This window comes from Podarcis muralis, chromosome 18 (genome assembly GCF_964188315.1).
Source record: "Podarcis muralis chromosome 18, rPodMur119.hap1.1, whole genome shotgun sequence".
Lineage (NCBI taxonomy): Eukaryota > Metazoa > Chordata > Lepidosauria > Squamata > Lacertidae > Podarcis > Podarcis muralis.
In genome coordinates, this window is record NC_135672.1 from 5,137,377 (window position 1) to 5,152,567 (window position 15,191).

The 15,191-nt window shown below is 47.8% G+C and overlaps 1 long non-coding RNA gene across 1 annotated transcript in view; it reads right to left on the minus strand.

Moving 5' to 3' along the window:
• Nucleotides 1–12,089: 12,089 nt before the first annotated feature.
• Nucleotides 12,090–15,191, minus strand: part of LOC114595021 (uncharacterized) — a 52,897-nt gene continuing 49,795 nt past the window's right edge. Inside the window, exon 2 of the long non-coding RNA XR_013391217.1 lies at nt 12,090–12,834. This is a non-coding gene — a long non-coding RNA (uncharacterized LOC114595021). The remainder of the gene's footprint in view (nt 12,835–15,191) is intronic.

Genomic DNA, 15,191 nt, shown 5'->3' on the forward strand with positions numbered 1-15,191 from the left:
AGAGAGAAGCCTTGTCAGCAGCGCCTGGAAGAGGGGAGAGAATGTGTGGCATCTGCCATGCAGGCAGGTCTCTGCCCCGAGGAAGCTACAGTCAGAGGCTGACAAGAGGGAAGTTTCTGGAGATCCTGCACTGATTGCCTTCTGTGCTTCCCCAAGTTTGCCTGGTACTCTTTACAGCCACCCAGGTTGGCGGTCACCACTCCTTCTCACAAGCCTCCCCACCGGGGAAAGTCATCTCTTGCATCTGAAACAGGACCTTCCTCCAAGCTGGGCTCCCGATAGCTCATGCCAGTTCCCCTCAGCTTGTGCTATGTGCTCTCACCAGCCTCAGCCAGCATACAGTCCAGAACATTTAGAGGGCACCAGGTTGGGGAATCCTGGTTCTCACTGAGTGTTCTGCCTGGCCTCCGCAGGTGATGGCTTCACCAGCAGCGGAAAGCCCTTTGATGTTCTTCTCCAGAGCTTCTTTATTAAGGAAGCCATCCTGCAAGAGAGGAAATGGCCCGCTGGTTGCTTAGCTCATTTGGAGCCCCTTTGGACAATAAGAGCATCAGAAGAGCAACTCAGCAAAAGGAACTCACCATGAGGTCTGGAGAACTGAATTTTGTCAGGGGCGATGATCATGCTTTACACTGAAACGTGCAATCGGTACCAGTTGTAGAGCTCAGCCTTAGCCAGAGGATAGTGTAATCCGATTTAGTGCAGGCAACCTGGGTCAGTTCTGGCCTTGGGTAAATACGGATAGGATTGAGCTCTGCAACTGGTACCGATTGCAAATTTCAATGTAAAGCATGATCATCACCAGCGACAACATAAGATTCTCCAGACCTCATGGTGAGTTCCCTTTGCTGAAGTCTGAGTTGCTAGAGTGAAGGGGATCTCAGTGGCCACCAGCCACAACCAACATACAGCCCAGAACATTGAGAGGGCACCAGGTTGGGGAATTCTGGTACTCGCTGCATAACATCACACCCCCCTGGGGAGGTGGAAGGAGATCCTGGAGGATGGAGTCCAGGACCTCCCTCTCTCCCAGAGTCCTCCGTCTCAGCATCCCCACGGAGACCTGCCACTGCTGTTTCCTCCTGGCCTCTGCAGGCACAGGAGAAGACTTCCCCAGAAGTGGCAACAGCTGGGAGGCTCTCCGGCTGGCAGGGTCCTGGGCGCCGCTGGGTTGGAGGCGCCAGCCCTGGTTGTTCTCCAGATCCTGGAGCTTCATCCTGCAGAAGAGAAAATGGCCCACTGGCTGGTTTGCTCATTTGGAGCCCCTTTGGACATCAGAAGAATCCGGCTGGATACGGCCAACAACCCGGAGTAGGATCCTGCTCTGATGCCTGTGGGAAACCCGCAAGCAGGATCCATGCACAGGGCAATTCTCCCTGTGCTCCTGAGCCGTTGAAGGCTTTCTCAATTCAAAGCAGCACAATGCATTGGGCCCAGCTGGTGCAGTCAGGCCAGGATCAGGGTCAGAACCCATCTTGCCCTGGTGAGCAACCTGGCTGCCAACCTCTGCATCTTCAGAGGCAGCCCTCCATACAACGCATTGCAGGATGCGGACCTTGAGGCTACCAGAGCAGAGACCACAGAAGTCAGGCTGTCCCTGTCCAGAGAGGGGGGCAGCTGGGTCCCCAGCCGAAGCGGAGGGAAGGCCAGGGAGGACCCCCAAGCTAGAGACCCCCTCCTTCAGAGGAAGGGTCAGCCGAGGAAGAGCAGGGCACCGGGGTCCCTTGTGGCCTTGGGATTGGCAAGATTGTGAAATCATGCCAGGATGAGACCTTCCGTAATACTTCTTTATAGTGTTGCCAACTGATCAGGAAAGTGGCCAGGCCTGCTCCTCTCCCTCTAATAGCAGCCTGATCTGCAGATATCAGAAAGCAAAGCTTTTACTGGCTATAGATTATTGGGTTGTCTTTGTTTTTATTATGTATTTTGTGTTTCTCATTTCGTTTTGATGCTGTGAACCGCCCTGAGATTTATGGGTATAGGGTGGTATACAATTTATTATTTATCTATTCAATTTCTATACTGCCTTATTAATAATAATAATAATAATAATAATAATAATAATAATAATAATATTATTATTATTATTAATTATTTTGTAAACCACTTTGAGGCTCCCCGCCTCCCATCGAAAAAGAAGGCAGGGCAGTTCGATAATAATCTGCCAGAATGAAGGTTAGCAACCAGAGGCAGCCAGTTTGAATGGTCTTTCCTGACCTTCATCTCCTCCATCTCTTTCAAATCTTTCTAACCCTCGGCGGGGATAAGGAAATGAAAGCTCCAAGCCCCTGGAGACATGAGGTCACAGGATTATTGAGGACATCATCATGGTGTAGCATCCTGCTTGTGGTTAACGCTTAGCTGGAATGAAATATTCAACGCAGCAATAGAGAAATTAAAATAATAATTTATTTGTCAGACAAATAAATGAGAGGCACAGTGGTATATGGTTACCAAAGCTCTGCCTGCCCTCCAGCCCTGATGGCCAGCACTTATATTTCCTCAGCCCAGCCCCCTGGCTCCTCCTTTGGCTGCCTCTGTCCAATCAGCCTGGTTGAATTTCCTATTGGCTGATTGCTAGAACCAATCATAAAAGAGACACCCATTTCCTATTACCTTTTATGGGAGACAAAGAGCTATATTTCCTTCTAGCCATAAATGGCAGACAAGTAGCCATATATCTTACATTAGCCTCGACAAGGCACCTTAATTACCAGATCACCTTTTGCCCCTGCATTCCAAAACAAATGGCTAAAACAGATGGCTCGTGGTATTAAGTTCTATCTAAACAGTGATCTTACTATTTACCAACTCTTAATTAGTGTTTTTGCAGCTTGATTGTATTCTGTAATATGTAGGGTCAGTGTAACCTTTGCTCCCAGCCTGTAATTCCCTTTTACAACTTTGAGAAACTTGTCTCCTGCTACTGCTATAAATCAGGGGGGCCCTTGTCCAGGAGGATAAACAACTGCCAAAGTACTTAGCCAGCTGCTTTTCTGCCTGGCATGAAACATTTGCAAATCTTTAAGCTCATTTTAAAATACAGGCCTTGATCAGATGCCTCAATGGGTGAAATGATGTCAGTGGCAAGGAGACTTCTGGCTCACCTGGCCTGGGACAATGGGCCAGGTGTGTGCAGGTGTGGGCCCCCCCCCCCCAGTCCAGAAGCCGTGCGAGATTTTTCAGCCAAGCAGGCCAAGGCAATATTATGATTACATGTATTAAAGTAACTTAATTTTATTAAATTTCTATGACACCCTTCATCCGGGGATCATATGCTTGCTTGACCTTGACCTCCATGGCTTGATTTGGTGGCATTCACAACCTTTGTTCTGTGGGTTTATGAGTGCCTGGGAATGGCGAGGGAAAGGCTGTGAGGAAAAGCCTTCTCTCTGTCTCCATCACTCCGCCCCTTCGACAAGTCTAAATGGAAGAATACAATTATGTCTAGAGAAAAATAAAATTATAGGAAACTGGATAGTTGTGAGAAGATGGGGTAGCAAAGGATGCTGGGAAGAAGGATGTCAGGGAACTGAAATGACACCTAATAAAGGATAATTTATCAATAAAGCAAATATGTGGCATCTAACAAAAGACACCTTAGGATTAATTTATTTAGTTATACATTGGAAAACAAGTAAATTTCAATTCTATAATTGAGGATCCTTGTTTGTGAGAAGAATGGGCAGCAAAGCATGCTGGGAAGAAGGATGTGAGGGAAATGAAATGAAACCTAATAGAGGTTAATTTATCCATAAAGCTAATTAGTGAAATCAAACAAAAGACACCTGGGGATTTATTTATTTCGTTATACATTGGAAAATGAATAAATTTCAATGATAGGAAACAGGATAGTTGTGAGAAGATGGGGTAGCAAAGGATGCTGGGAAGAAGGACGTGAGGGAAATTAAATGACACCTAATAAAGCACAATTTTTCAAGAAAGCTAATATGTGGCATCTAACAAATGACACCTTGGGATTAATTTATTTATTTACACATTGGAAAAAGGGGGAAATTTCAATTATAGGACACAGGATCCTTGTTTGTGAGAAGGGGCAGCAAAGCATGCTGGGAAGAAGGACGTGAGGGAAATGAAATGAATCCTAATAGAGGTTAATTTATCCATAAAGCTAATAAGTGAAATCAAACAAAATACACTTTGGGATTTATTTATTCAGTTATACATTGGAAAAAGGGGGAAATTTCAATTATAGGACACAGGATCCTTGTTTGTGAGAAGAAGGGGCAGCAAAGCAGGCTGGGAGGAAGGACGTGAGGGAAATGAAATGAAACCCAATAGCTGTTAATTTATCAATAAAGGTAAGATGTGATACTTAACAAAAGACACCTTGAGATTTATTTATTTAGTTATAATGTAGGGGAACAGTTAGGATCACCCCAAAAACACTAAAACTGTTCACGAATCCCCCCCCCCCCCCCAGCCAGGCTGCGCCTCAAGCATTAAAACTGCATCTCCTCTAAGACAAAAAGATTGCAAGAAAGGTAGAGAAGAGTCCATTGTTTCTCTGGCCTTTCTCAGGCCTTCTGGCCTTGCTAAAGAACCACACTGCAACTTGCTCTCTGTCCGGGAACCATGCCAGAACAAGAGACTGAAACATATCTGAACACCCTGAAACCCCTTTCCTGGGAAGGGTGCCAAGAGTCCACAGTAGAGCCAAGACAGCTTTCTGTACATGCTCAGGGGAACACATCATGGGGCAGGACTCTGGAAGAAGGAGGAGGGAACTGGAAAGGGGTATATATGCTTGTGCACATGATGGTGAACGTCGTGCATGCTTCTTGTGACTTATCACACTTGCTCCTTCTACCAGTTCATGGATGGCAGAAATAAAAAGCCTTTTCTCCGAAACTATTCCTTGAGTGTCTGTTGACTCCCACTTCCCTTTCCCAGGCGCAATATTTTTCCCACCCGAGGGCAAAGCCTCATAAGGCTACAATACATTGGAAAAAGGGGGAAATTTCAATTATAGGACACAGGATCCTTGTTTGTGAGAAGATGGGGCAGCAAAGCAGGCTGGGAAGAAGGATGGGAGGAAAATGAAATGAAACCCAATAGAGGTTAATTTATCCATAAAGCTAATAAGTGAAACTGAACAAAAGACACCCTGAGATTGATTTATTTGGTTATACACTGGGAAAAGGAGTAAATTTCAAATTTAATCATGCTGGGGACCAACTCTTGGCCCGACGGAGCTGGCAGTGCATGCTGGGAAGTCTGCCCCCCCCCCCCCCCAGTGTGGACCGTGCTGGCGGAGGCTGGCGGGAGTCGCAGGGCCTTTTGAAGGTGGCCCCTTCCCCTCCGAGGGCAGAGAAAGGCCCGGCCAAGTGACCCTCCTCGTTCACCAGGGACACCAGCGCCTGCAGCCCGTCCAGCTGCACTCTGCACGCCCTCAGAGGCCGGAGAGGCTGGCAGGGGCAGGGCCCCCAGGTGAGCCCGGGAGAGAGGGGGGCCCCTTGGGGGATCTGCACTCTGCACGCCCTCAGAGGCCGGAGAGGCTGGCAGGGGCAGGGCCCCCAGGTGAGCCCGGGAGAGAGAGGGGCCCCCGGGGGGATTTGCACTCTGCACGCCCTCAGAGGCTGGAGAGGCTGGCAGGGGCAGGGCCCCCAGGTGAGCCCGGGAGAGAGAGGGGCCCCCGGGGGGATTTGCACTCTGCACGCCCTCAGAGGCCGGAAAGGCTGGCAGGGGCAGGGCCCCCAGGTGAGCCCGGGAGAGAGGGGGGCCCCTTGGGGGATCTGCAGTCTGCACGCCCTCAGAGGCCGGAGAGGCTGGCAGGGGGAAGGCCCCCAGGTGAGCCCGGGAGAGAGAGGGGCCCCGGGGGGGGGGATCTGCACTCTGCACGCCCTCAGAGGCAGGAGAGGCTGGCAGGGACGGGGCCCCCAGGTGAGCCCGGGAGAGAGAGGGGCCCCGGGGGGATCTGCACTCTGCACGCCCTCAGGGGCCGGAGAGGCTGGCAGGGGCAGGGCCCCCAGGTGAGCCCGGGAGAGAGAGGGGCCCCGGGGGGGATTTGCACTCTGCACGCCCTCAGAGGCCGGAGAGGCTGGCAGGGGCAGGATCCCCAGGTGAGCCCGGGAGAGAGAGGGGCCCCTGGGGGGATCTGCACTCTGCACGCCCTCAGAGGCTTCGTAGTCTAAGCTCAGGGGGCTCTCTGAGCCAGCATATCTCTGGGGGGTGAGGGGTTTCTTCCCATTTGTCAACGTCCTTCTTAAATTGTGGTGCCCGGAATTGGACACAGTATTCCAGGTGGGGACTGACCAAGGCAGAATAGAGCTGAGTCTTGTAAGCCACTGGTATTAGTAGCAATAAAAGTAATAATAATCACAACAAGATAGTAATATTAGACTTAGCAAATATTTATGCTGCTTAACTGTGTGTGCATTGCAATCCCTTATTCATTGTTGCGCGTAGTAATTTTAAGTGCATGCTTAATATTACAATCAAGGTGCAATACTGTTAAAATGCATAATTTCTTTAAATATAAACACAGAAATAAATGAAGCTCCAAATTCATCGGATGATGACCTGTGCCACAAAGAGGGAACCAGGCAGAGGGCCTTCTCGGTGGTGGCGCCCTCCCAGCAGATGTCAAGGAAAGAAACAACTACCTGACTTTTAGAAGACATCTGAAGGTAGCCCTGTTCAGGGAAGTTTTTAATGTTTGATGTATTTATTGTGTTTTTAATATTCTATCGGGAGCCGCCCATAGTGGCTGGGGAAACCAAGCCAGATGGGTGGGGTATAAATAAATTGTTGTTGTTGTTAAACCAGATTTAATGAACACTCATAGCAGAGCGGCTTGTAAATTGGTGGCCATAGTCTTTTATATACTAACCTTTTATGCTCTTCCACATCCGTTTAATGCTCCCAAACCCTTCTTTTCGCTTCTTTTAGACTTTTATATGTACTTTGTGTTTTAATATTTTTTAGCTTTACGTTTTACAGATTGGAAATGACTGTACCCCACCCTACTGATGCTGGTCTACTACCGTAATAAAGATTTGATTGATTGAAATGAAGTATCCTATAGTAATGCATTGATTGGACACCAAAATAATATAATACAAAGTGATTAAAAGTGATTCATAATGAAATATACAGTTTCCAGATCCTGTAAGACCGGCACTGACACGGACCACAGCTGCGAACCGTGAGGTAGATGTATTCATAAAGTTTGTGTCCCGCGACTGACGGAAGTGATGGAGGTGCGCGTGTCACGTGACGAGTCAGGCGAAATGGCTGCGTCTGCAGTGGAGAAGGCGTTTTGTGTTCTTGAATTGAGCAAAACGGAGTTTGTTGTGCAACGGCAAATGATGTGTGACAAAGGGTGCACACATAGAATATCTGTGACTGTTTCTAAAAAAAGTTAAACAATCCTGTTACAGATAACAAAAGATATTACATTCTTCTTTTTTGTAGTGTGTTCAAACTGTATACTTCATTATGAATCACCCTGTATAATAATATAATATAATATAATATAATATAATATAATATAATATAATATAATATAATATAATATAATATAATATAATATAATATAATATAATATAATATAATATACCGTATTTTTCGTTCTATAGGACGCACATTTTCCCCTCCAAAAATTAAGGGGAAATGTGTGTGCGTCCTATAGAGCGAATGCAGGCTGCGCCGCTAAGCCCAAAGGCAGAACAGGAAGACGGAGCACTGCGGAGTGCTCCGTCTCGCTGCTCTAGCTTGGGGACGGCTGAGCGCAAACCTCTCCAGGGCAGCGGGGTGCCTTCACCCCGCTGTCCTGCAGAGGCTAGCAAGGCTGTTCCCAAGCCAGAACAGCGAGACGGAGGGCTCCGTCTCGCTGCTCTAGCTTGGGGACGGCTGCGTGCAAACCTCTGCAGGGCAGCGGGGTGCCTTCACCCCGCTGTCCTGCAGAGGCTAGCAAGGCTGTTCCCAAGCCAGAACAGCGAGACGGAGGGCTCCGTCTCGCTGCTCTAGCTTGGGGACGTTTGCGCACAAACCTCTGCAGGACAGCGGGGTGCCTTCACCCCGCTGTCCTGCAGAGGCTAGCAAGGCTGTTCCCAAGCCAGAACAGCGAGACGGAGGGCTCCGTCTCGCTGCTCTAGCTTGGGGACGGCTGCGCGCAAACCTCTGCAGGGCAGCGGTGTGAAGGCACCCCGCTGTCCTGCAGAGGCTAGCAAGGCTGTTCCCAAGCCAGAACAGCGAGACGGAGGGCTCCGTCTCGCTGCTCTAGCTTGGGGACGGCTGCGCACAAACCTCTGCAGGACAGCGGGGTGCCTTCACCCCGCTGTCCTGCAGAAGCTAGCAAGGCTGTTCCCAAGCCAGAACAGCTAAACGGAGGGCTCCGTCTCACTGCTCTAGCTTGGGGACGGCTGCGCGCAAACCTCTGCAGGGCAGCGGGGCGCTGCGCTCCAAAGGCTTCAGAGATCTTTGAGGCTGGCGGTGGGGGAAAGCAGCGCTTCCCCCCACCGCCAGCCCCACAAGCTCTGGTGAATGTACCTTGAACGCACCTTGTTTTAGAGGGGAAGAACAAGAAAAAAAATTTTTTCCCTGTTCTCCCCCTCCTATGGTCTGGTGCGTCCTATGGTCCGGTGCGTCCAATGGAGCGAAAAATACGGTAATATAATATAATATAATTAATATAATATATTCCCCCAAATTAATATTTCATTACTAATTAATATTAGTAATAATAATGAAATAAGTCAAGCCAGAGGCTCCTCCCAGCTTTGCCTTGCCCTGCCTAGTGGGCGTGACCCCTCCCCACTAAACCCCGCCCCGCCTCTCCCCGCTTTCCACTGCTGCCTTTCGCGACCCATTGCCTTCTCCAGCTCTACTCTCCCCACCTCCTTTCACAATGACTCTTCCAGATTGGCGTAGGCGGCCTGCCACTCCCGTGAGCGCCGGAGTTCCCTCTCCCCTCTCTTCCCGCCTGCCTCGCCCGCCCCTAACCCTATTCCTAACCCTGGCCAGTGCAATAAAGTTCACTGGATCCCAGTCAAGGCTTGGCTAAGGTCCGTTGCTACTCTCTGGAACAGGGAGCAGAGCTTGCACAATACAGAAATTAAACCAACAGACTATGGAAGATGTCTTAAATGAATTTCTCAGTTTATTGATATACAAAGCTTAGGAGAACGAAATGATGTGAAGTGAGCTTATGAATGATAGCGCATAAATGTGGGAAATGGCGCATATCAAATTGAATACATAGAACTGGCATAACCAAACAGTATTGTTGAATATTAGAATTGAATTAATAGGTAGTCATGACAAAGCAAACAGACTAGAAAACCTAACTCCTCTCTCCCTCCAGCCTATCTGGTTGTGAGATAAATATAAGTTCCCCAAACACAAAATTATTAAAAGATAATAGTTTACAAACTAAGGGCAGTAGACCAGGACTCATTGTAGTCATGGGCAAAGCAAGGTAGCAAATCATTTCCTCCCATCTTAGTGTTCATGTCAACAGGACTACACAAAACCTGGGCTAAGAAGGAACATAATCTCTTTCAGAGGTGGAGAAGGAGCAACGTGAATGAGTAGCTGTGTTTCCTTTATGCACTTCTGGACATCAGGAACATGGACTATTTTTAGAATCAGGTGTCCCCTTAATTCCTTGTTGTCAGGTGCTCCTTTGTGTTCAGATCAGGCCTCAGCACAATCATGTAGCACTTGGGAAGGAAGATGCAGCCCAGAAGCCCAGCACTGGAGGCCAACATAGAGAAGATCTGCACGGCCACCATGTACTTGCCCTTGGTGCTCAGGTAGGTGGGCACAAAAGAGACCCAAACACTGCAGAAGACCAGCATGCTGAAGGTGATCAGCTTGGCTTCGTTGAAGGAGCCAGGCAGCTTCCTGGCTAGGAAAGCCACCGTGAAGCAGGTGGCAGCCAAGAAGCCCAGGTAGCCGAGGGCAACGTAAAACATGGCCACAGACCCTTCGTTGCATTGCAGGATGATCTCTTCCACCTGGGAGTGCATGTCGGGCTCTGGGAATGGGGGAGAAGAGCCCAGCCAGATGGTGCAGATGAGAACTTGCCCCCCAGAACAGGAGATGACAATGGAGTTGGCCAGACTCTTGCCCAGCCATCTCCTCACCCTGTTCCCGGGCTTTGTGGCCAGGAAGGCCAGCACCACCGTGATGGTCTTTGCCAAGACAGAAGAAACAGCAACTGAGAAGATGATGCTGAAGGCCGTTTGTCGGAGAAGGCAGGTCTCTTTCCTTGGGCGCCCGATGAAGAGGAAGGAGGACAGAAAGGAAAGCAGGAGGGAGACGAGCAGGATGTAGGAGAGGTCCCGGTTGTTGGCTTTGACTATGGGAGTTTCCTTGTATTTAATGAAGATTCCCAACACAATGCCTGCTGTTAAGGACAAGAAGAGGGCAATGGAAGCTAAAACAATTCCCAGATATTCTCCATAAGTCAGGAAGGTGGTAATCTTGGGGACACATTGATCTCTGTCCTTGTTTGAATGGTGATCTTTTGAGCATTTGGTGCAATGTTCTGCATCTGGGGAAGAGAAAAAGAGTGGCTGCAGCATCACTTACATCCCTAATGATCTGAACTTGATTACGATTTGAAGAAATCCTAGAGATTTCTTCCTTATGATCATTCCTTTCAACTCTCTTCCAGGATGTAATGAAGGGGATTAATACTAAGGAAGTTGAGGAAGGAGCCACATTCCACAATGTCTGCAGAATTCTCACAAAAACTGTGTGAGACTGAATTTCTGCCCTGTGTTTACTCTCTCCAGGAATTCCTTCCCCCTTGGAGTCACCCACCTTCCCGAGTGGAGAAGGTCCCTTCCGCACACCGAGCACAAGCATAGCAGCAAACGGGCTTTCCTTCTAGAACCACCTTGGCATATCCAGGTCGACATCTTTCTGTACACCTGGAACGAGGTACATTCTAACCAGAAAGACAAGAAGGTGCCACAAAGAGGAACAGTTAGGAGTATTTGTGTGTACGTAATTCACTCATAGGGACGTTGGTGGCACTGTGGGTTAAACCACAGAGCCTTGAACTTGCTGATCAGAAGGTCGGCGGTTTGAATCCCCACAACGGGGTGAGCTCCCGTTGCTCGGTCCCTGCTCCTGCCAACCTAGCAGTTCGAAAGCAAGTCAAAGTGCAAGTAGATAAATAGTTACCGCTCCGGCGGGAAGGTAAACAGCGTTTCCATGCGCTCCTCTGGTTTGCCAGAAGCGGCTTCGTCATGCTGGCCACATGACCCGGAAGCTGTACGCCGGCTCCCTTGGCCAGTAAAGCGAGATGAGCGCCGCAGCCCCAGAGTCGGCCACGACTGGACCTAATGGTCAGGGGTCCCTTTACCTTTACCTAGGGTGCTATATTTTGAAAAATTGGCGGTTCAAATCCCCGCAATGGGGTGAGCTCCCATTGCTTGGTCACAGCTCCTGCCAACCTAGCAGTTTGAAAGCACGTCAAAGTGCAAGTAGATAAATAGGTACCGTTCCAGCGGGAAGGTAAACGGCGTTTCCGTGCACTGTTCTGGTTCGCCAGAAGCGGCTTAGTCCTGCTGCCCACATGACCCAGAAGCTGTACGCGGGCTCCCTCAGCCAATAAAGCGAGATGGGCACCGCAACCCCAGAGTCGGCCACGACTGGACCTAATGGTCAGGGGTCCCGTTACCTTTACCTTAATTCACACATAGAGTGAATTCAAACAGATCTCTGGTCTGCAGCCTTTGACCCCTCATCAGGGTCCTTTCAACCCCACTGACCATTGGGGCGACCAGAATATCTTGTTCTTCATAATTAGTTCAGGACAACTGAGGTTTGCACCACAGAACTCTCTTTCCTCTTCTCCATTTACCTGCTTCCCTACTTAAAAAATCTTCAAAGAAAATGGCAATGGAGTCTGAAATGTGATTTCCCCAAATTTCAGGATTCTGATAATCTCTCAGCCGCTCATTAAGACACATTTAATATGACTTTTCCAAATAGTGGTTTCCCTCACTCTGTTCTTGAGGCATGCAAGGTTTCCTCTTGTTGCTGATCTATCTCCCTAGTTATTTCTAGTTCATATGCCATTCCTTAACATTAACCTTATATTACAATAGGGTTTTTTTTAAAAAACTTATCATCCTTCACCAACAGCTGTGCACTTCTTAATTCCTGCACGTACAATAGTTTAACATTTGCAACATCTACAAGTGAGCTTACTCCACAAATTTAAAAATTCCACAATAAATCAGTAATTATCATTTCAAAAATAAATTGCTTTCCATCCTTCTGCATGTATGAAAACCCAATAGTTCACTTTTACTAGGTGTTTTCCCTTTTCTTCTTATCTACGTAGTCCATTCGGTTAAAGATTCTGTCCAGAATTCTTAAATTCTCAGTCTGGTTCGGAAATAGATAGTGTCTTCTCTAAGGACCTTTTGGCTATATCCTTTCTTTGAGCACCCCAAATCCCCCTCCTATCTCAGCTGCTGTGGAAAGAAGGAGTGGCGGTTGCAGCTGTTATTGGACGGTCAAGACATCATTGATCAACCTGATATAGTCATTTTGCAGCAGTTGTTCAAGGAAAAATATATTCAGGATCTCCTAGCCTCCCCTCTCTGTGATTCCCCTTACCTTGTTGAATTTCTTGGGCCACTCAATAGCTTCTGGGTTAATGGTGAACTTTATGCTAGCAGACGTCTCTCTCCTTATATTTCCAATTTTCACAAGGTCACGAGACTTATTGGGAGACATCACCCAGTTTATAATATCGAAGTCTCCTGGTAGTTCCCAGTTCTCATCCAAGCACAGCCTGCCTCTGGAAGTATTCAGACACCGGATTTCTCTTAAGAAAGGGTGAAGCTGGAATGACAGGGGAAAGCACCAGCACTGAGAAACCTTGAAGCCAAGATGGATATCTCAGTCCTGCTCACTTTGACCTCTTCTGATTTGGGGTCTGCGTGTATCTCATGTAGACTGGAATTCCTATTCAGCCATTTCTATTACTACAGAACCTGCAAGTGCCCCAATTTTCCAGGGATGTCCCTGGATTAGAGACAGTTTTTCATTTGATCCTGGAATTTCCCACTTTTCCTTAGAATGTCCCTATTTTCATTTGAGAAATGTTGGCAGATGTGGAATTATCCAACCCACAAGCTGTCCAATCCTATATCGGGAATTTTTAAATGTTTAATATTTTAGTATGAATTTCTTTATTTAGGGAGCTGTCCAGAGTGAGGAGGCAACTGAAGAAGATGTATAAACAGTGCTATTTTTCTAGAAAAGAAGGTGCCGGAACTCACCATGAACACCTCCCTCTGAGAATGGCAATGGCACCCACCTGAAAGGTGTCAAAACTGAGTTCCAGCGAGTTCCCCTCTGAAAAAAAGCCCTGGGTATAGGCAGTAAAGGACGCAGGTGGCGCTGTGGGTTAAACCACAGAGCCTAGGACTTGCTGATCAGAAGGTTGGCGGTTTGAATCCCCGCGACGGGGTGAGCTCCCGTTGCTCGGTCCCTGCTCCTGCCAACCTAGCAGTTCGAAAGCACGTCAAAGTGCAAGTAGATAAATAGGTACCGCTCTGTTGGGAAGGTAAATGGTGTTTCCGTGTGCTGCTCTGGTTCGCCAGAAGCGGCTTAGTCATGCTGGCCACATGACCCGGAAGCTGTACTCCGGCTCCCTTGGCCAATAAAGCGAGATGAGCGTTGCAACCCCAGAGTCGGCCACGACTGGACCTAATGGTCAGGGGTCCCTTTACCTTTATAAGCAGTAACATTATCATTATGGAATGGGCCGTCTCTATTTTCAACAGAGTTGAATACCAAAGTTGGGTGGTATGCTACTATTGCTAATACTAATAGTAACTATGATATTTTACAGGTCTACCCCCAGTCAAGATCAGCATCTGTGTGGACTGCAGGTTGCAAAAAGGGGAAGGAAATACCTGCCACGGCTGTAGCCTTTGGGGTCCCCATTGCTCTCCTTCCTCCACCATCAGCCTCCTCTGGGATCTTGATGAAAGCGAAACATGCAAGGCCTGAGCCACAGCGTGAACATTGATGTAAGTGCCATAGCTGTCTAGAAACAGGACTCTCTCAGGCTCCCATTGGGATAATGGCTCCAGTTTCTCCTCCTCTTTGCATCTTTTCCTGCCTTTCACGGACAACAAATGCTTTGAATATGAACACTGAAACGCTTCATCCAAAGAATCCACAAGATTGGACGGCGATTTATATTTGTCACCTTTGCTGCTCCTTATTCCGGTCTGAATTGCAAAGGATAGAGAACCATGGAGATACTGGAAGTCATTTGGAGGGATGTAATAGCCAGTTCCGATTTCTAGCAAAGCTGTTGTGATCCAGACTTTTGCCCCTATTTCCTTCTCATATACTGTGTTTATTACCAGGAGTAGAATGATGCCCATTGCATTGGTTACATAGTAATAAAATACCCCAACTTGTCTCCATAGGAAAAAAGGTTCCCCAGGCCTGATAAATTGATATAGATCATTTTCTGGTACTCTTTTTGATAAAGCAATGCAGATCCCATTGCTGAGCATCAGAGGTTTCACAGCACTCTCAAATCTTTCTCCACTGTCATTGTCTGGAGTGCAGAGGCCAATCCACGTCCATCCAAAATACAGGAGCAATTCAACAATCCCCTGGTACTGACTTTCCTCTTTGGGAATCATCCGGTAGACAAAAGGGAACAGGGTTTTACCTTTGAGAACCTGGGCAGTGAAGCCATAACTGATCTAGCAAGGAAAACAAAAGATCAGCAATTTATTTTACTTTCAGAATAACAGATATTTAATTATCTGAAATGACTGATATCTATCTAAATCTCTGCTGGCTGAGGCTGATGGGAGTTTTAGTCTGAAACACCTGGAGGTGTCAAGTTGGTGAAGGCTCAGTTTTGAAAAAGGGATGTTGGATCCATAGCTCAGGATTTTCCCATTTTTAAAAATATCCCTGCTTGACCTATCCAAAGAGAAAGTAGTATTTTACGCAGCTGAAATTCTCTTTCCCTCCATGCTCTTCCAACACTTACCTGAGGGATTTTGTAGATGCCTGACAAGGCTGAAATCACTCTTGAGATCACAGTGTTGCTTCTTTCAAGAACAGCCAGCAGGCGATTCTGTTCTCCACAGTGATAATTGGGAATATTGCATCCACTGCCTGCAAGCAGCTCTAGCATGGCGTCCGAAGTCATCCTTGCATCT